Raw genomic sequence first — 18685 nt, forward strand, 5'->3', positions numbered from 1 at the left:
GCCGTCCATCTGTCGTATCGAACTTTAACCTACGCGCCTCCGCTTTCTACGTTTCTTCTTGGGAAATTACGGGCTGCTGAATTATTCGTTGTGGTAAAGTAGCCGGATGTCCGTTCCGCGGAATAAGGTCTTTGACGTGATGCTTATTGCGCTGCCTTTCTCCTACACGTACAGTGGCGCATCTTTAATGCAGACAGGATCGTAATTGAGTCGCTCACTATTGAAAAGATTATGACGCTACAACGGCGCAAACAATTCTCGAGGTTGTCTAGAAGAATTTCCATTTATGTAATAATCTGTTTGAAGAGAAAGTAAATTTTTTTATGTATTATATGTGACATATTGCGTAGAAATAACGCGTGTACGTTCAAGATGCATAAAATTCAATTACGTTCCGACGTCTTGGGGTATGCGCGCAATGAGTTACTAGAGCAAACCAGACGTAAGAAAAAAAAGGAAAAAAAAAAGAAGTAGAATAAAATGCGAGAAAGAACTGTCCTCCCGATTTCGTAAACTTTGACCCGTGCCGAGCTCGATTCTCGACAGTGATGCATCGCATCCTGTCCGTTGGCCCGCGTATTCCACGAGTGAGTTTTCTTCTTCTTGCCTGGCTGCTCGCCGCCTCCTCCGCCTCCTCTTAGAGAACGGCCTCATCTTATTTTTGTTTTCCCACTTCCCTCGTTGAGTGCGTGGCGAGTGCACTGACTCATTGTCAGAAGGAGCGAGGGCTTAGTCAGTGGCTGGCATGCATGTACAGAGGGGAAGAAGAAGAAGAAGCAGACGTAGAGGAACGAAAAGAAGAAGAAGACAACGACAACGACGACGACGACGAGGAAGAGACTATTACAATAGAGGGAGTCTGTCCGCTGGGGCGTAGGCGCTGCTCCTCGATTCTTTTTCTTGTCGATGCTTCTTTGGTACGCCTTTGTTACCCCTGTTCCACTTTACTCATTTTTCTACCCACCTTTTGCCCCCTTTCTCCCCCCCTCTCTCTTCTTGTCTCCGATCAGAACTCCCGATGGCCTTTTTGCGCGCGATGGTAGCGAGGGCGAAAATAACAGGCGCAAAAATGCCGAGGAAGAAAAGGAGAACCGGGTCCCATCCACGGACTGTTTACCGGCTTAGTGGATCGAAAGATCAACTAAATATAAACGGACGGTGATCGAGCAGTATCTCTTTCTCTTCCCTCGTGAGTAAAATGGCCTCGGTGCGCTCGAGCATTCCCCCCGTAGTTTTTTGCGCCAGTCGTCAGAACGTGTAGCATATTTTTAATAAGACGTACAAAAAATGTTACGAGCTTTAAATTTCTCGCGATACGATGATCCAGTGCGTTACACTTAGGTTGCTATTAACAATAATATCGCGAAATAAAAGATTATTATAATTTTTTCTTATTTTTTTGGTTTAACGTTTAAGGCGGAGAACTATTTCTGTCCATTGAGATCCGAATTAATTATTTTATATCGCCCCGCAGGCTTCATATCCATATTTATGCGGACGTTGACGCGCCGCGGATACGCGGCCGGCGCTAATAAATGCGGTTGCACTTTCCTAACGGCGCTCGGGCTCGCGACGGGCCGGCTTAAATCGACCGACGAAAGAATACGGATCACAGGAATTATTACCTACGTGGACCATTGTTTGCGTTCTCATTGGCATTCATGGAGTACGTAGCCCTGTATCCTATCAATGGTATAATGTCCGATGCTATTATGAGTTATCGCGCTATTGTCTGCCCAGCAGCATATTCACTCGGCATAAAACGTCTTAATACATTTTCCGGACTGCTTTGAATAATTTGGAGAGCTCTTACGAGTTTTCGCGAGCATAATCCCGTCCATTTTTCACATTATCTCGTTGAATAGAAGGCTATTGGGAATATTAAGGATAAAATTACTCTTCAGATAAATCACGTTGCACGTTTATTTATTTGTTTCTTTAATTACTTTGGAATAATAATTTCTCGTTGCATATATCTTTTTTTTTACGGCTGGTATGGTTACGCAGGACAACTTGCAGATCCGCGTCGATTGCTCCGTGCATTATTACGTGATATTTGAAGATGCTCTTCAGCACCACCGATTGTCATAATAGCGTCGCGAACAATGCGGAAATTACTGGGAAGGAGCCAAGACAGCGTCATCTCGAAAAATGGACGAGAGAGAGAAAGGATCTTCTGGTACGAGGAACGCGGTCGTTATCTCTCGGTGGACGGGAAAGGAAAAAAGGATAAACTCGTAAATCGCCGCGGTGTGCCCCGCCGCAGCCGGCAGCGAGGGAAGTCGCGGGAAAAATAATCACGCATGCCGCGCCGCCGCGTGCAGTTTGGCGCACGCAACTCTCGCGCAGGAAGGGAACTTCTTGCAAACGTTTGCAAGCGGTTACAGTTACGCGTCGCGCGCATTTAATGTGCCTACGTGTGCGCTATGCGCGCCGCGTTCCGTCCCACTGTACCCCCGGGGGCTCGGGGGACAATTGCGTTTTGCGGCAGGGGAAAGGCGTATCTGCATACATGCGGCATAATACAATTTGCGATGCGCCGTACGTACACCTCTCGTGGGGACCGCGAGCTATACGCGACCGCTCGCCGACGCGCGAGCGACTACCATGTGCGACTACGCCGCATTGCGGTTCGCCGCTTGATGGAAAACGCACTTTTACCTCGCGGTGCGGTATTGCGCCTTCCGACGATTCGGAGCCACCTTTCTACCTACGGCCACCGCACGTGTCGAAGACCTAACACGAGCGTTCTCACGCGCACGAAGATTCGAAACGCGGACGAATATACTATACTTGCATGGTCGCGCCTGAACGTACGCCTTATCAAATCGCACGGCGCGTAGTATCCGTACGGCGAGTTTTCATATTTAATTTCATATTTCGACAATTCCGTGATCGCGCTGGTTAAACACCAGGTTATGTTAAGACACTACAAAGGTGCAAGTAAAATTGCAAAGGTCTCGAAGCTCCGATTGCATTCTCGACGTAACAAAGCATGCCCGTCGTAACAATAGCCTCAAGAGGTTTTCTCGCTGGCAATTGAGCGATGTATTTTCGGAAGATAGCACGCGAGAGCTCGCAATCGCTGGTACTGATTATATTATACATGCCTTTCTCTCTCGCAGATAACGCTTTGTCAGGGCGCCAGAAACAACGGGGCTGCCTTCCGTCGGGCCGGGTTGAATTATACACGCGCAGGCTACTATTCCCATTAGGTGGTCGTTACGTCGCCGTGGAAGGTAGCCTCTTCTGTATCGCCGCGATAGAGATACGTAGATCCGCCGATGGAGTGATTTATAGATAAGTAAATTGATACGTAAGTAAGTAGATAAAGAAGAGACCGATAATAAAAGATAGGTATTTTCAGCGTTATCGAGACGGTAATGATGCAAAGCGAAGCGATCATAAGACACGGCTCTTAGCGGTATCCGACGAGATTATAAGCAAAAGCGAGGCTGAGAAGGGTTCGTTGTACTCGTGCGCTGTATTGTCTCGTTGCTTTAAAAAAAAAAGAAAAGAAAAAAGAAAGAAACAGGCGTTGCCGCGCAACGAATTTATTTTTACAACGTGAAAATTTTATTTGGCATTATCTTGGATCACTTTATGATTAAACGAGTATATGAATCTGCAACGTGCCTCGCGTTTTGATATTTTGATGCACATTGTTGTATATATATGGGATCTTAATCAGAATTTAATTTTCTGATGATAATTGTAATTGAGAACAAGGTGTATATTTATTTTATTTTGAATTTAACTAAAACTACGGTTCTGATGTTTCAAGAATAATTAGCAGAAATTTTTACACGTCTCAGATCTCAATCGCAAAGAGATATTTGGGTTTCTAAGCATGTAACTTTCATAACCGTTATGTACACGTTATCTTCGCCGCGTTTGCGCACGTCTAGGAAACACCGTTTCCCAAACTTTCAAATCCTTCTTTTAAAATTTTTATTTTATTTAAGGTAAAAGAAAGAAAGAAAAAAAAATAACAAGCATAACTCATGACATAATTCTTTTTATTACCTATTATTATCATAAAAAACTCAATAGTTTTGGAAATAATGATCGCGCAGCAATATAAAGTCCTCGCGAATTAATATGATTAAACGTCCAACTACGTTCGCGCCGATAAAGAAAGCCGTCGTTCCGTCAAAACGCAGAAGGTATTTAAATGTCCGTTGGTATTCCGCGTATGTCAGATAGGTGAAGATACATGTGGAATAAACGAGGAACGCATCATAATCTTCAGGATGCATCGCGGATATAATTCACCGTGAAGACAACAGTGAGCTGTACGCGACCCGTCCTCTCCTTTTTTCCCTCCCGACTCTCCTCTCGCGTGATCAGGTGGATCTTTCTTTCGAGGCGTCCCGCGGCGACTTTAACGAGACAATTGCGACGCACGGCGGAGGGCCCCTTAGGGCCGAAGTTCGACTCCTACGCGCCGAGGAAGCCAGCCGACGGCGGCGGCAGCGGCGGCGTCGCTTGAACATGTGGACCATAGCGTGTCGCGAGCAGGCGTGTACGCAATTTGTCTCGTCCTCGGATAATTACGCCATTATGCCTACCTTCTTACCTTCTCGTCTTGTACCCTTGGTCCCCGCATATAAAGGATCACGCTAGCCAGCCGTCCACCTTCGTCGCGCTCGCGACTTCGTTTGCTTCTCTCTTTCTTTCGTCTCCCTCGCTGTTCATTCTCCTTGCTCTCTCAAGTGAAGCTTTCCTTCCACAAAACTACTTCTTCTCTCTTCCCCCTTTTACGAATTCGTCTGGCTGCTCATCTTCGTCTGCGGTCATCTTGGGCCGCGCCGCTATCTTAATTAATACGGGGGACACTTAACGTACCGCTGATTTATGCCACTCGTCTACACTGGCCCGAGCCTCGCCGGGAACGTTCGTCGAGGACGAATCACCGCGATGTCGTTCATCGCTTGACCGCTCATTCGTATTAATAGCGCGTTAATAGCCGTCTCTTAATATTATCACTGTTACGTCGGACGCGAGTTTGTCAAACGAGCGTTTGCATTTGTCGAACATTATTTACGTAGGCGATGCTTAATCTATGCGCGCACGTACAATGCTCCGTAGCTCTTCGACAGGTTAACAAATTGACAAGTTGTAAAATAGCAAATTTTTTTTATTTCTTTTTTTTTTTAGATGTTCTATTTAATTAAAACATTGAATAATTTATTTCACGGATTGAGTGAATAATGTTACGCCGAACTCCAGCGGAAAAAATATTACACCGAGGTAACGCGCTAAGAATCTCGACGATAGCGCGTGTGAATTCGACCTGCTCGAATTGACGATCATCGAAGGAACATTGAATGATACAATGGAGGGCAACGTATAACTTGCCATGCTCTGACAACATTATGCGACGATTACTCATAATTTTATGAGGTGTTAAAACCGGGCACGAATCTATGAACTGAACCACGAACTGAGATCGACGTGGCATATGCTCTCACGGCGATAATATGTAAAGATCGTCGTAAAATCCGCTGCCTACGCGCCAAATAGGAGTCGTATAAAATCGCGCGGAGACATCTTTATTAGGGGCTCCGTAGAATAGTTAAAGGTATTCGTAATCTCATATAAATGTCGGCCGCGTAAAATTTTGATGGGTATCTTCTCTCGATTGCGATAATCTCGATTACGTTTAACGACGTGACGATCTTTGAATTACGAGCATCGACGAGCAGTAAAATCCTTTTTCGAAATTTAAATTATTCGCGCGATGTCGTTTCCTCACGCGAGAAATGGTAGACGACTGTATTAATTGGATAGTTAAACATTAACGACACCTTTTCTAGCAGAAAATTTATCGCGAGATCCTTGAGATATTAATTTAAAATTAAAATTTACTTTTAATTCCGTCAAGTCGTAATCTATTGATCCGGAAGGGAAGATATTCGTTGCTCGCCGATCTTTATCTTGTCGCGAGTTTGTCGTAGAATTAGGCGCGATCTTTTGTAATTACCGGATTACCACGTTTCGCCAATTATCTTACCGCGGTTAGGCACGACTTGTGTGGCGGACTCAGCCCGGTCGAATAGCAAGCCGCTGTGTACCAGGATTTATGGTTCACCGTGAAGGAACAAGCTTTCTTCGCGCGAATACCCAAGATCACGCACGGAAACGTGGCGTTCTTCTCGAGTTGTGCGACCGGCCCGGCATTCTTCCGCGCCGATAATACACATGTTGCATCGCCCTCCGGTGGCGATTAAGGGTGCCAATTTAGGCGCGAAAAGTAACGCGTACGTGTTGAAAAAATGATTATACGATATCTAATATTGTCATAAATCACAAGTCGCGACGTGCTCTATAATGCATTTAAATTATACGTATTTTATAATTTTTTTTATTAATCCTTTTACGTAAGAATTTGTTCTAATTTATGTCAGCTAAAGCAAAGACGTTTCCTGGATATCTTGGAAGAGGTACACGTTAAAGTATCAGGTTGTATTTCTGTGGTCGTATTAATTTCCGCTGACCTATCGAGGTCAACCTCCACCTGTTTCATCCAAGCCACGTCCGATGTTCGGCCCCGGATCGAATTTGGTTTCGATTTCTCCGCTTTGTGCGTCGGTTTAAGCGTGGGCGAGGATCCCCGCGGTTCACCGGCGCTCGTCGACCTCGCCGCCTGGTTCCGAGAAGTCGAAACGTCTGGTCGTATCTCACGAGAAAGGGGGGATTTCGTGCACTTCGGGGCCTCTCTACGAATAATGTACACCGCCGTTGCTCATCGTCCAACCCCACGACCCCTGGGGATAAAGGCGATACCACGATTAGTAAATCGCGTGTTATCGCTCTCTTTTATACTCTCGCTCTCTCGATCCTTCGTTTTCTATCTTTCGTTTTACATTGCTTTACCATTCCGTGTAGGTTTAAAATACGTCGAACTGCCCGCGACAAATCGTCCCAAGATATCGATAGACCGTTCACGTGCACCTTTATATCTTCCGGCACTTTTAAATTCAAGAACTACCAGCGACGATATTTAATTGAAGAAAACGAAAAATTCAATACAGCCTGCTTATATATTTTTTTAAATATAATCAGTTAATGTTTAAAAAAAAAATCGTATGATTAACAGAAATTGTATTTAATCTTAAGATTCTGTTTTTACATATCTAGGATATGCAAAATACAATAAGGTAATATATATCAGTAAATATTTTTTTAAAAATTTGAAATATTATAAAAATATGTACTCTGTCTAAAAGAATCTAAAATCTATATTTGCCGAGACATTAATATAATACCTTTCAAAGTTGTATCGCTCACTGTTCGTCCTGTTGGATGGGTCTCATCTTCAGGGACATTCGTTCGTGACACGGCCGTCTCGATTAGTATACGCCGAAGAGACGGAGACGACCAGAGCCTTATTTATCCACAATAGAGCCAATCAATGAGGGTTAATTATTGTCGACGTCGAAGTCGTTTGGCTCGTTATATCGGTGATAAATCAGTGACTCGATATCGGAAAGTCGTCATTTTTCATTACGTAAAATTGCATGTTTGCTCCCTTTAATTCGACGAATAACAAAAGAGATAATATCAATACTAATATATACTTTTTTTTTCAATTTTAACATTTTAATGAATTTAATAATCTAATATTTTGGACAATAAATTTTTATTAAAGAACATTATATGAAAATTCTTGAAATAATAATTTTATTTTTATTTTTAACGTTCTCAGTGTTAAGAATTCCTTTCTCCCTGTATGAGAATTCAAAATTAATTAAGCATGCGGTTCTTGTGATTTTTGCTTTATGTGCACCGGACAACATGTTCGAAAAATTAATCAGTAGTTTCCTAAACTCAATGCAGTGATTATCAAAAAGGAGGGAGATCGAGGAAAACGGAGTTTGCGTAGCCGCGTATCTCGTAAATAGACACGTTTACTCGGACAAACCTTGTTATTTGCCAGAGCCCCTTATTAAAGGCTTTAAAGATCGGCGAACACGCACTAAACCACTGCTTTTGAACTGTTCGCGCGATTATCGTTCCGACCTGCAGCCGAGAGTGAAACACCTGATTCTGTGGCGAAATCCGGGGGCACCGAGCAAAATCTGGTACATAAACGATCGATCTTAGGTATTCTAGAGCGCATACTGGCAATTATATTAATTGAATATCAACGGGACGGTTTATCGAGGCACGAATATTTCTGCGTCGAGGGTATTATAAATAACTAAGAAACGTCATTGCCAAATGGACTTTAATGCATTCGACCTTTTAATTAGATGAAAGTATTTTAGCGTCACGGAAACTATACTTATTGTAATTATTACGGACAGCAGAAGCTTTTAATTTAATAAACCCGATAACTAACAAAATACAGAGTATGATCTTATACATATATGTATTACGAATTAATATTCCTAATGTTTTAATATTTAATTATTATTATTTTATTAATTAGAAGAAGTATCGAAAAGGCACATATTTTATTTTATTATACGTATTTACAATCTAAGCTTAGAACCAGCCTCGTGAAGCAAGCTAGCGTTACGTAGATTTAATACAGCAGATGATAAGTCAATTTATGTCAGCGAGGATATTGGCGTGATAGAAGACATATTGAAATAATACAAAATTATATAAAATTACTTGTAAAATATTCGTGCTATAATTACGATAATGCTTTAAAAAAAAAGTCGCTTTAATGATTTCCGTCTCACGGGGACATTTTAAGTTAAATGCAGCGACGAGGAAGCGATACTTCGCGTCATTAATCGCGACTTACAATGGTGGAAGCGTGTATATATATTAAATAAACGGTTGAGATACTGATTGAACTGTATCTCGGGTAAGAGATTGATATCGAAAAGAATGTCCGCTGACATCCACCATGGACAGACCCGGAAGGAGAGTCGATTCGTTTAGGTTAATATGGATGAGCGGCGTATTCCATCCTGGATGGATGGATTTATGTCGGCGAGCTCCATTGAAATTACAATCAGCGTATATCATTCGTGAGTTTGGTGGAGATCGGTCGCGGTTCCAAATTAGAACACCCACGCTGTTGATAAATTTAGTTCACGTTGCACATCTGTGACCGTTTGTGTAACGTGAAATCAAGTAAATTGACTTTCCATAAAAATATTCTTTAATTTAGGAGAATTTAAGCACGTATATAAAATGTGAAATATATATACACATATAAAATAAACGCAGAAATATAATTTATATGAATCTAAAAATGTTTCTGTAAATTTGTCTTACTCGTAAAATATTTTTATTAAGTTATGATATATATTTTAAAATAAAATTTTATTATATGGGTGTATCTTTATTGCGATATTAATTGTAAAATAAATTCTTTCGATGCTCGACAATCAAGGTGACCGGTATGCGGTCTCGGAAGTATAGGAGACATTCCTCGTGCTCATGGGCGCCTTATTAGGGTGAGAAGCGAGGGTGAGGCTTCTGATAGGTGGAGTGTCGTTGCAATCCAGGCAGGTAGGCGCCAACAATGCCGAGAGACTGTCAAGAGGAGAAAACCGTCGACACCGCGTTAACGACTTGCTGCCATGTAGGGCCGCGACGCCATTTCTCGCACTAAGGTAAAAGCCTCTCGAGTTATCCTGAGAGAAAGATAGCTAGAGAACGAGGAAGGAGAACAGACGCGACGAGGACGCAAATAGAGGAAAGGAAAGAAAAGGGATCCTATGAAGCTCCCAGCCCCGGCATTCATTGCCTCGGTATGCAAAACGGGCGTTGTCAGTTTCACGAAAGACAGAATTGTAGGCTCGAGAAATACGAATGTACTTAAATATAACATAGTAGGTCAGAAAAGTATATTTTTTTGCAGTTTTCACATTTTCTCGAATTCTTTACGTGAGAACTCTTGTACTCTCAACCAAAAGTATTCGTATAAATTTTGTAGATAAATTAGGAAATTTTTTTTTAATTAAATAATAATGCAAATGCCGATTTATATGTATATTAATACCTATGTCGGAATTTTGCAAAGTTCTCATACATGAAATACGGACTCGTATTAATCTCCATTATATATACTGTAGGACATCCGACGCCAGTAAGGATACTCGGCGGACAAGTGCATCCTTCGAACATCGCTTACTCACGCAGGCATTCACAGCCAGTACTTGGAACTATTTTCCGACCGGGTCCAATGTCTCGTAAGTCTTCGTTTACAAGACCAGGGATCGGTGATAAATATTAAATATCACCTTCGGCTGGTCAGTCGAGTTTCCGCGATTAGATAGAAAAAAAAAAAAAGTGAAGTGATGGTTATCTCCATTATCGAATTGATCTTTGTATTTTGTATGCAGCGTGTTAGAGGCAGCTCGTGTATCGATATTGATAAATATCAGCGTGGTATAAGCTCGCAATTATAATATACATCTGTTGAATCTGGTTGTAGGTTCGAATATGTACTCGCCCAGTATGTTTGAATATATAATCGCGACTCTTTCGCTTGCGCAATCAGGTAAAGGTCGCCAGAAAATCCGGCAGATGTTATTTCTCGTTACAAATGTTTATCAGCTAATTATAATTCGTTTAAATGTATGGATCTACAGGGTTTTGATAAAAATAAAAAAAAAAAAACCTAGTCGATGTAATAGAAATGCTCGAGCTTTAACAGCGTACAAGCAAGATCGAAACTGTTTGCCCAGGATTTATCATATCAGTTACGGACTCGAGGTCGCTAAAAATTCTCATACGAACGTATCGTAAATCGAAGACTGCTCTGCCTTAGCCGAGATATTTTAACAAGTTCGCCATTTTCTGATTCTTTTAAATACCGTGCGCATGAAAATATAAATACAAAAAGATTACGATACAGAAGTATTAATAAAAATAAATCCTTGATTTTAATTATATTAATCTTATATGATACAAATTTATATTTTAATTATTGATTTAAAAGTTTAGAAAATTTCTTATAATACTAAAATATTCAATTCTTATTTTATTTTATTTTACTTTTTTTTCTTATATTTTATTTATTGTGTATTTGAGAAGAGGTTTAGAGTTATCTGTAAGCATAGATAAGTGCTTCATAGAAAGTGATTTCCTAGTACAGATGTACTTATCGTTCTTGTCGTCCATAGGGTTTACGAATGCGCTGCAGTTTTATGATATAGCAGCTGGTTTGGAACAGGGGCAAATGGAAGCCGTTTTCCTAGAAGGTGATGTTTCGGGCGCGAGTAATAAGCTGTTCCTATGGCTATCGGTTTCAATTTAATTAACGGCCGCCTGTACGCCGTAAGTCGCTAATTGCAAGGTACGAGGTGGCCAGGAGTGCCGCGTCGGGGACACGAAAGGCGGATCGTTGAAAAGGATCGCCGATCGATCTTTCCGACGCGCGACTCCTTTTTTCGAGGACGCACCTTTTACTGGCCACCCGTTTCTCTTTACGACGGCGTTCCGGCGAGTCTTTGAAAAGGACAACCTGGCTCGTTCAAGTGCACCTTCGGGTCCACTATAGACAATAATTGGGACCGAGGAAATAACAGTGGTTGGTCGATGAATTACTTTAACGCCAACGTGCAAGAAATAAATGTTGAATCGTTAATATTGCTAAAAACGACGATCTTTCGGACTGAGAATTATGAAAAAAAGAAGGCGAATGAGTTAATTTGGTTTAACAGGCGTGAAATATATACGACGCCAGTAATATACAATTGTTATACAAATAATTTCTTTAATTTTGCGATGGTATAATATATAATTGACAATTATACCTTATTGTAGTAATTACACATCGATTCGTAGTGTTTAAATAATTGTTAGTATTTATTATTTAATTTATATATGTTCGATACAGTATTCTTCTTTCGTCGCTTCTACCTCTTCCATTTCGTCCGCATATAAATTTATACATTAATATTGCACATGGTTCTGTTCGCCTTTATACTAACTGCGAGCATGTACACCGATCGTGCGTGCAACGCCGTAATGCTAGCGCGAATGCTAAACGAATGGGAAGACGTGGTAGAGGAAGGAGAGCCTCGTAAATTACGACAATCCGAAGGCGCAGCCACGTAACCGAGAGCAAAGAAAGAGGAGGGAGGACGAAAAGGAAGAAGAGCTAATAGTAATGAACGAAGTAATGAATTTCGCTAAACGCCACTCCTCTATGCGAAGACCTCGTAAACGCAGAGACTTATGCACGTGGCTGCAATCGCGCTGCCACTTCCGGCCAAACCCTCACGTCGACGTCTTTTTATTCTGCACATGCTCACGCGCGTCAATCATTCATTATAATCTATTCTGGATTCGATTTGAAATATTATAACGCTATAAATTATACAATCATTGCACGGAGAAAGAGAATAATTACGAAGGGCGCTAATAAAGACTGCTAATTCACGCACGCTAATTAGCCGATCGATTACACATTACGCGACAGATTATTAGGTTCGATTGGTCGTTTAGCGTTTGGGAAGTCAGCCCGCTTCTTTCGCGTGTCTTCTGTTATAATAACAATCGAGATAAAGCTTATCACGATGAGTTATTACAAAGCTATAAAAATAGGTTTGTTAATGACAAAATAAATAATTATTTAGGACGAAAAGTAAAGATAAAAGTACTGATAAGAATAAACTCTAATACAGAGTTCTATTTATCAAATACATTCTGAAAATCACTGTTAAAATTTTTTTTGTCTTTTTTTTCTTTTTTACATTACATCATGCTTTTATGTTTGAAATATAAACTGATTAGACTTTTCTCTCTTTTGCAGATGCACATGCCCCGCATAACTGTATATTAATGATTCTCCTATAATCAATTCGGAGTGGAATTTAAAAATGGCGGGAGCTAATTCGGGGAGATCTGCTGTCGAGCGAATGAGGTTATCAGGTAAGAATCGATACTAATTAGATATAAAGTAAGAATGGTTATGAATTTCAAATCCCCTTGTCTGAATAATTGCGGGCGTTATCGCTCATCGTAAATCAAATATTGAAGATGTACCAACGATATCTTTGCATATCAATGTATGCGTTGATTTCAAATTACCGTGAAATTGAATAATTCAGTGAATTATTTAATTACTCAATTATGCCCGGTATAAATAAATTTATTTGTGGAAACCTCATATAAACGACCCGAGCTCTTTTAAGAGAACGCTGGCTTCTTCTCGAAGTCGCCGTTCGCGGTGCCTTCGACGTTTTATATACCTATTGGCCACCTGCGGGTATACGTTCGAGAATTGATATATCACTGTGTCGAGAATATCGTGAACAGCAACGCTTTCATCCAAACGAAATAAAAATCTTTCACGTCATTATCTTAATACGATTGCAGGTGTATATAATTTAATAGTTGACAAAACGTAAGAACGATTTTTGCTTTGTGCCAGAAAAAAATCTATAGTGCTTAAAGTATAAAAAAAAAATTATATTAAATAAATGTTAAAATAAAAATAGTATAAAGCATGTTATTAATAACTAAATCGCGATTGACTGAAATCGTCGAACAATCTTATCATAAACCTATCACGTTAGGGCTGTATTTAACGTCAGCTACGTGCTTGTTGAAACGACATCCGCGTATTATTCGTATCGGCCGCGGCGTGAATTGTACGAACACCGGCAGCCTTCTGGAGTGGAAAAACCAATTGATAAATCGGCGATCTCTGCCGACGGGTTATTGGACACGCGGTCTCAGTTGCCGACGTAAAAGTCAGCGCGATGGCAGTCGACACGAATTTAGGACGGCCACGCGAGGCCTGCATTACGGGGTTATTTATCGCGACGGACGGTATCGCCCGATGAGAACGGCCGGATCGTAATTCCCAGTCGATCGCCTCGCGAACGCGCGCGTTCACGCAACGCGGGTGGGTGTTGCTGCGCCGAGGAAAATGCCAGTGAAAGTCTATCCAGACGATTGCTCCTACGACGATTCTCGTCCCACGTGTCGCGCCGGGGACGACAATCGCTTCCTGATGAAGCCCAACGAGCCCGCACGATGCCTGGGCACGCGGGCGACGCTCGGCCGTTACTCAAATCCGCGCCAGTCGTAACAATATATAATAGTTATCGTAATAATGCGGAGTAATACGCGCTCGCTATTTAATGCTCCGCCACATCATTGGCCACAGTTTATTCCGGCGATGGCGGATTTTATATTCCTCGCGATCGCGCTCGATAATCGTTTTTCGTGCCGCGTCTGACAGCACGTTGCGACACCGGCGTCACTCAGAAGCGGCCGTTTTAACGTAATGGCATCTCGTTGTAATTACAACACGTTAGAATTGCAATAATTCAGACGCGAAAACTATACCCGCGACCGGCGCGCGCTGGCGTAGAACGCATTATCATTCCTTCTTTCACATTAATCTACCGAGATCACGGCTTATAGTAACGAACCTGGTCAAAGGAGTGTTCGGAGACTAATATTTTACTCTGAATTTCCAATCGTTACCTTTAGTAGTGATGTATGAACTGGTAAATGGTGTAGAAACATTATTGAATGTCTAAACTTTTCTTTTTTTTTTTTTTTACAAACAACTCTATCATTTATATATTTGCTTAAATGTCGATTGATATTTACGGTTTTAAACCCCAATTATTTTTTTACTGCAGCGCTAGTTACGCGTATAAAAATCGCTTAAAATAATATCAATTATTCATAAAAAATTATATATACACACTTTACTCTATACGCGAATCTAGAATCAAACAAGAATATAGTGTCTGACGGTAAATTGCATTCCTACGTCCAGTCGACTTAACGCTGTCGCAAATTTCGAGTCGCCTCTTAGAAGAATCGGTTCGTATACGCGCGTGCGATAGGTCGCGAACTATAAATAGTCGGCTGGTAGTAGGTGCAACAAAGGGATGCCAGGAAGCCGTAGAGCCGTGCCCATGCAAGACCGGTCGCGAGAGTTTTCGCGTGTGCGCGCCAGCGTGTTGCACGCGCGCGCCGGCCGCTCACGCCCGCGATTATCTTCCGCGGCGGAGCGGAGGCTCGAGGCGCGCTTCCAGGCAGCCCGCCCGAGCTCGAGGAGCCCGAGTGCTTCGTGGGCAGGCAGTCAAGGTGGGCAGGGTCAGGAATTCCTAGGCGTGCGAGAGTGTCTGGCACACATCGTCGTGCATCACTTGCACAGCCCGGAAACTCGGCAAGAGGTTCTCCCGAGGCCGTTCGCCGAGACTCGCAAGGACGTTGCCGCGCGCGCCGAAGAGGATATTTCTTCGCGGAGCAGAGTACCCACCTGGCATCGCCGTGATTAGCGGTTATTCCAGCTGTTAATGTTTGCACCGAGCGTCAACCTGGCCCCCGTGCACCGTCACTTCGCGATGAATCGGATTATCGACGCGTTCCCGAAGCGCGGTCGAAAATACCGTTTCGTCGTTCATAATTATAGCTCAATCGTTCGGATTAATTACGAACGCCCGGTTACGTAAAAACGTTTCTCTACTTTCTTCTTTTCGAAGCATTTCTCTCGAATGCCGCCTGCGCACGTTGGCAATAAATACTCGCAGGTAACATAATTCTTTAGGAGGACACCATGCGTCATGCTAGATTGGTATCGGAGACGCGTTATCGCTCGGCGTGGCTTTACAGTAAATATTTTACTCGTGTATCTAAAAGGGCCCGACGGCTCTTCCGCTGGCCCGTTGCGCGGTACCTTAAAATATATTCACCGGGCAAAATATATTTTACATGTTAGTTGTTGAATCTAGACGGAAGAGAAATTTCTAAAAAATTTGAGAAGACTTTTAAATGATTTCGCTTCGAAATGGTATGTAAGTTAAGAAAATTACGGTATTAAATGCTCGTTAGATAAGCACTTGCCTTTTTAAACAGTTGCATTCATATATTTATACGAATGCAACGTTTTAACTCACGTGTTATCTTTATCCTCATCTTATCGCCGTAACGAATTATTTTATCGAATTTATTTACATTTGAAATCTCGAGTATTTTTAACGGAAGTTTATCAAATAACATTACCGCTACGTCACACTGCACGTACATGTTATGCGCGTTAAGAAATAATCTAATTAGCAGTAGATCTCGATATTACTCAATATTGCACTTTTTTTTTGTCTCTGGTGGCACCGCGAGTTACAGAAAGAATTTTTTTTTACGGAAAATAAAAATTTTGGAAATGAAGTGCCAACTTCACAGAAGCCGAATCGGCGGAATAGCAAAGGGTCGCCCTTGACTTGGTGAAAGAGGGAACCGGCGTTCAATGGCATGTTTTTCTAAGGTACGCGGAGCCGCGGTCACAAAAGCCGACGTCAGTTCCGCCGATAGAGAGATTCCATTGGGCCCTCTGCTGGGCTTGGATCTCGCTGCCGGCTGCCGGTTGCAATATCGACGAACAACGATCTACCCAATTAGTAACCATCGCGAGTACCCATTAGCTCTGAACGAACTATCGGCCAATCTGTTGCCGGTTCCAGACACATTTCACTGCCGTGCATTCGTCAACGAAAGCACACTTCATTGCGTTATTATACTATAGAATAATGCGATTTTATCTCGATCTTTAACACGGTTTATTTGTATAAATAACGCAACATTAAGATCCAAAAATAAATCAAAAACTTTATTTTTAATATTGATGCAAACGCTTTATGCTTGGTTAAAAAAGCTGACGTTAATAAGTTTCGCGTAAGAACTCATCATTAACATCATTAACAAATATGTTTCTCTTGCATTATTAATATGAGTCAATTAATATAATTAAATTAGTATTTTGTTATATTTTGATATCATAATTTTACATACTTTTATTATTGCGGTATGTATTAGACTCTTTTTATTTATTATTATTGTGTTCTATTGTAAGTTTAAATTCTTAAAAAAAAAAGAAAAAAAAAGAGGACTTAATATTTTTGCACGAATATACTTGCATCAGACTTTTAGCAGTCATTTTGCACGTAGCTTAATTTCCGGGCGAGACAGAGGAGTACTTTTCAACACAGTTTCTTTTCGTCGATGCGTCCGTTGGCTACTTGCCTCGCCAGATTGTTGATCGTGATTGCAATTAGCTACCCGGCAAAGGGATTCTGTGCCTTGGAAGGTCTTTCGGCTCCTTCTATCCTCCGGCAACTAATACCGCAAAGAGCGGCGCGTACTTTCCGGCCCTCGCCGCCCCCGAACGCATCAACCAACTTATACTCGAGTACGAAGAGTCGAGGGAGTCAACGAGAATGACCGTAATGGACATTTGTTAAGGGGAGAAACAACCGATCGGCCGGAACCTCGCCGAGAGACATCGAGATACCGAATCTACTTCGCGTAATTACCCGGACGAACGCCGACTTCACTCTCGAGCCAGCATCGCATTATACAATGACGAGGGTTTCTTCTCGCATTTTTAGATCAATGTGTGAAATAGTAGAAAAAAATAGCGAATATATTTTTACGAAACGGAAAAATATTCAGGTTATTAAATTATTTTTGGGGTTTGCTCGAATCGGAGTTTTCTAACGACGACGCTCTTGGAGCTCGAAAATGACGGTAGGGTATCGAAATCGTGGAAAAATATACTCGAGCATCGAACACGACAATCTTTTTTGAAGCAAGACGCCACGAGCTCGGCGAGCTCATAAAAAAACGTAAACAAATCGACTCCGTGTCGAGCTCGGCGCTTCCGAGAACTCCGCCCGGACTCCGTTCTCTATTTTCGCGAGAAGGACAGCGCGCAATTGACGATCGGACCTATCGACTGTCACTTTTTTACTCGGTTCTCTCTTTTCTTCCAACGCCCGAAATCTCTAACGCGTTACTTCAGTCTAGTCGCGGAGCTTCGGGCGGAACGTTGCGTCGGTAATCGCTCCGCAATTATCGCGTATTTTCGACCGCGGATAGGAAGTTTTCGCACACAAATATGTGTCGACGTGGTCCACCCGGGAACGAACAACCATATTCTGTACTCTGTTACTCCACTCATCGTTCTGCGCTTCGTTTCGTGCCTCGAAAAAGTGTTCCGGAAAAAGAGGTTACGTCGCGGGTGGAGTGCACGAAACGTCCGTCGTGTATTACTCAGTCTCGGACATTTCCGGCCGACCGGCTGCCATTAAAATTTTTTCGGCGAATTCCGGCAACAGCCAACGTCAGAGTGTGAGGAGATCCGCACCTCGCCCGTCTTTTTCGTCGCGGCCGAGATTGTCATCTCGTTTCGATAGTGAATTTTTGAGGAACTCGATAAAGATCAAGTGCGCGGGGAACATTTCGTATCGCGGCCCGTCTCGTTCGCTTCTCGACGCAAGTTCTTAGCGTCGTTCGTTCTACCAACGAGAATCAATCGAGGAATGAAAAAAATGACTCTTAGACCGCGCTTTATTTTCTCGCTTGGACCTTGCAAATTTATACAGTAATTAAACATTTGTCGCGCTTCTTAACTTCAATCGTGAAAAATCGCCGCGATAATCTACCGTCATCCTTTCGGTCATGCGTCTCTCGAGTGATTATAAAAAAAAAAAACAGAGCAGTGTAACATAGTGTCGTGTGATTTAAAGTGTTACAACATGTCAGGATAATCCGGAATACTGCCACGAAAGACAGGAAGGAAGGAAGGAAGGAAAGAAAGAAGGATGGAAGGAAGGACAGACAGACGGATGGAAAATACCGTACCCTAACCTAACCAAAAGTTACAAAGGTAAGTGAACCTGCAATACGCCATCGAGCGTAGATCAGGCAATTCTAATTATAAAGAAATTATTATAATTAATTAAAA

At 42.1% G+C, this 18685-nt stretch overlaps 1 protein-coding gene across 1 annotated transcript in view; it reads left to right on the plus strand.

Annotated features, from left to right (window-relative positions):
• Calpc (calpain C) overlaps nucleotides 1–18685 on the plus strand; it is an 88125-nt gene that overhangs the window by 33624 nt on the left and 35816 nt on the right. Inside the window, exons 2-3 of the mRNA XM_070674333.1 lie at nucleotides 12731–12849; nucleotides 18484–18607. The gene's annotated coding sequence lies outside the window, so the exon portion shown is untranslated. The remainder of the gene's footprint in view (nucleotides 1–12730; nucleotides 12850–18483; nucleotides 18608–18685) is intronic.

The sequence above is a fragment of the Cardiocondyla obscurior genome, linkage group LG02 (genome assembly GCF_019399895.1).
Source record: "Cardiocondyla obscurior isolate alpha-2009 linkage group LG02, Cobs3.1, whole genome shotgun sequence".
NCBI classification, from domain to species: Eukaryota; Metazoa; Arthropoda; class Insecta; order Hymenoptera; family Formicidae; genus Cardiocondyla; species Cardiocondyla obscurior.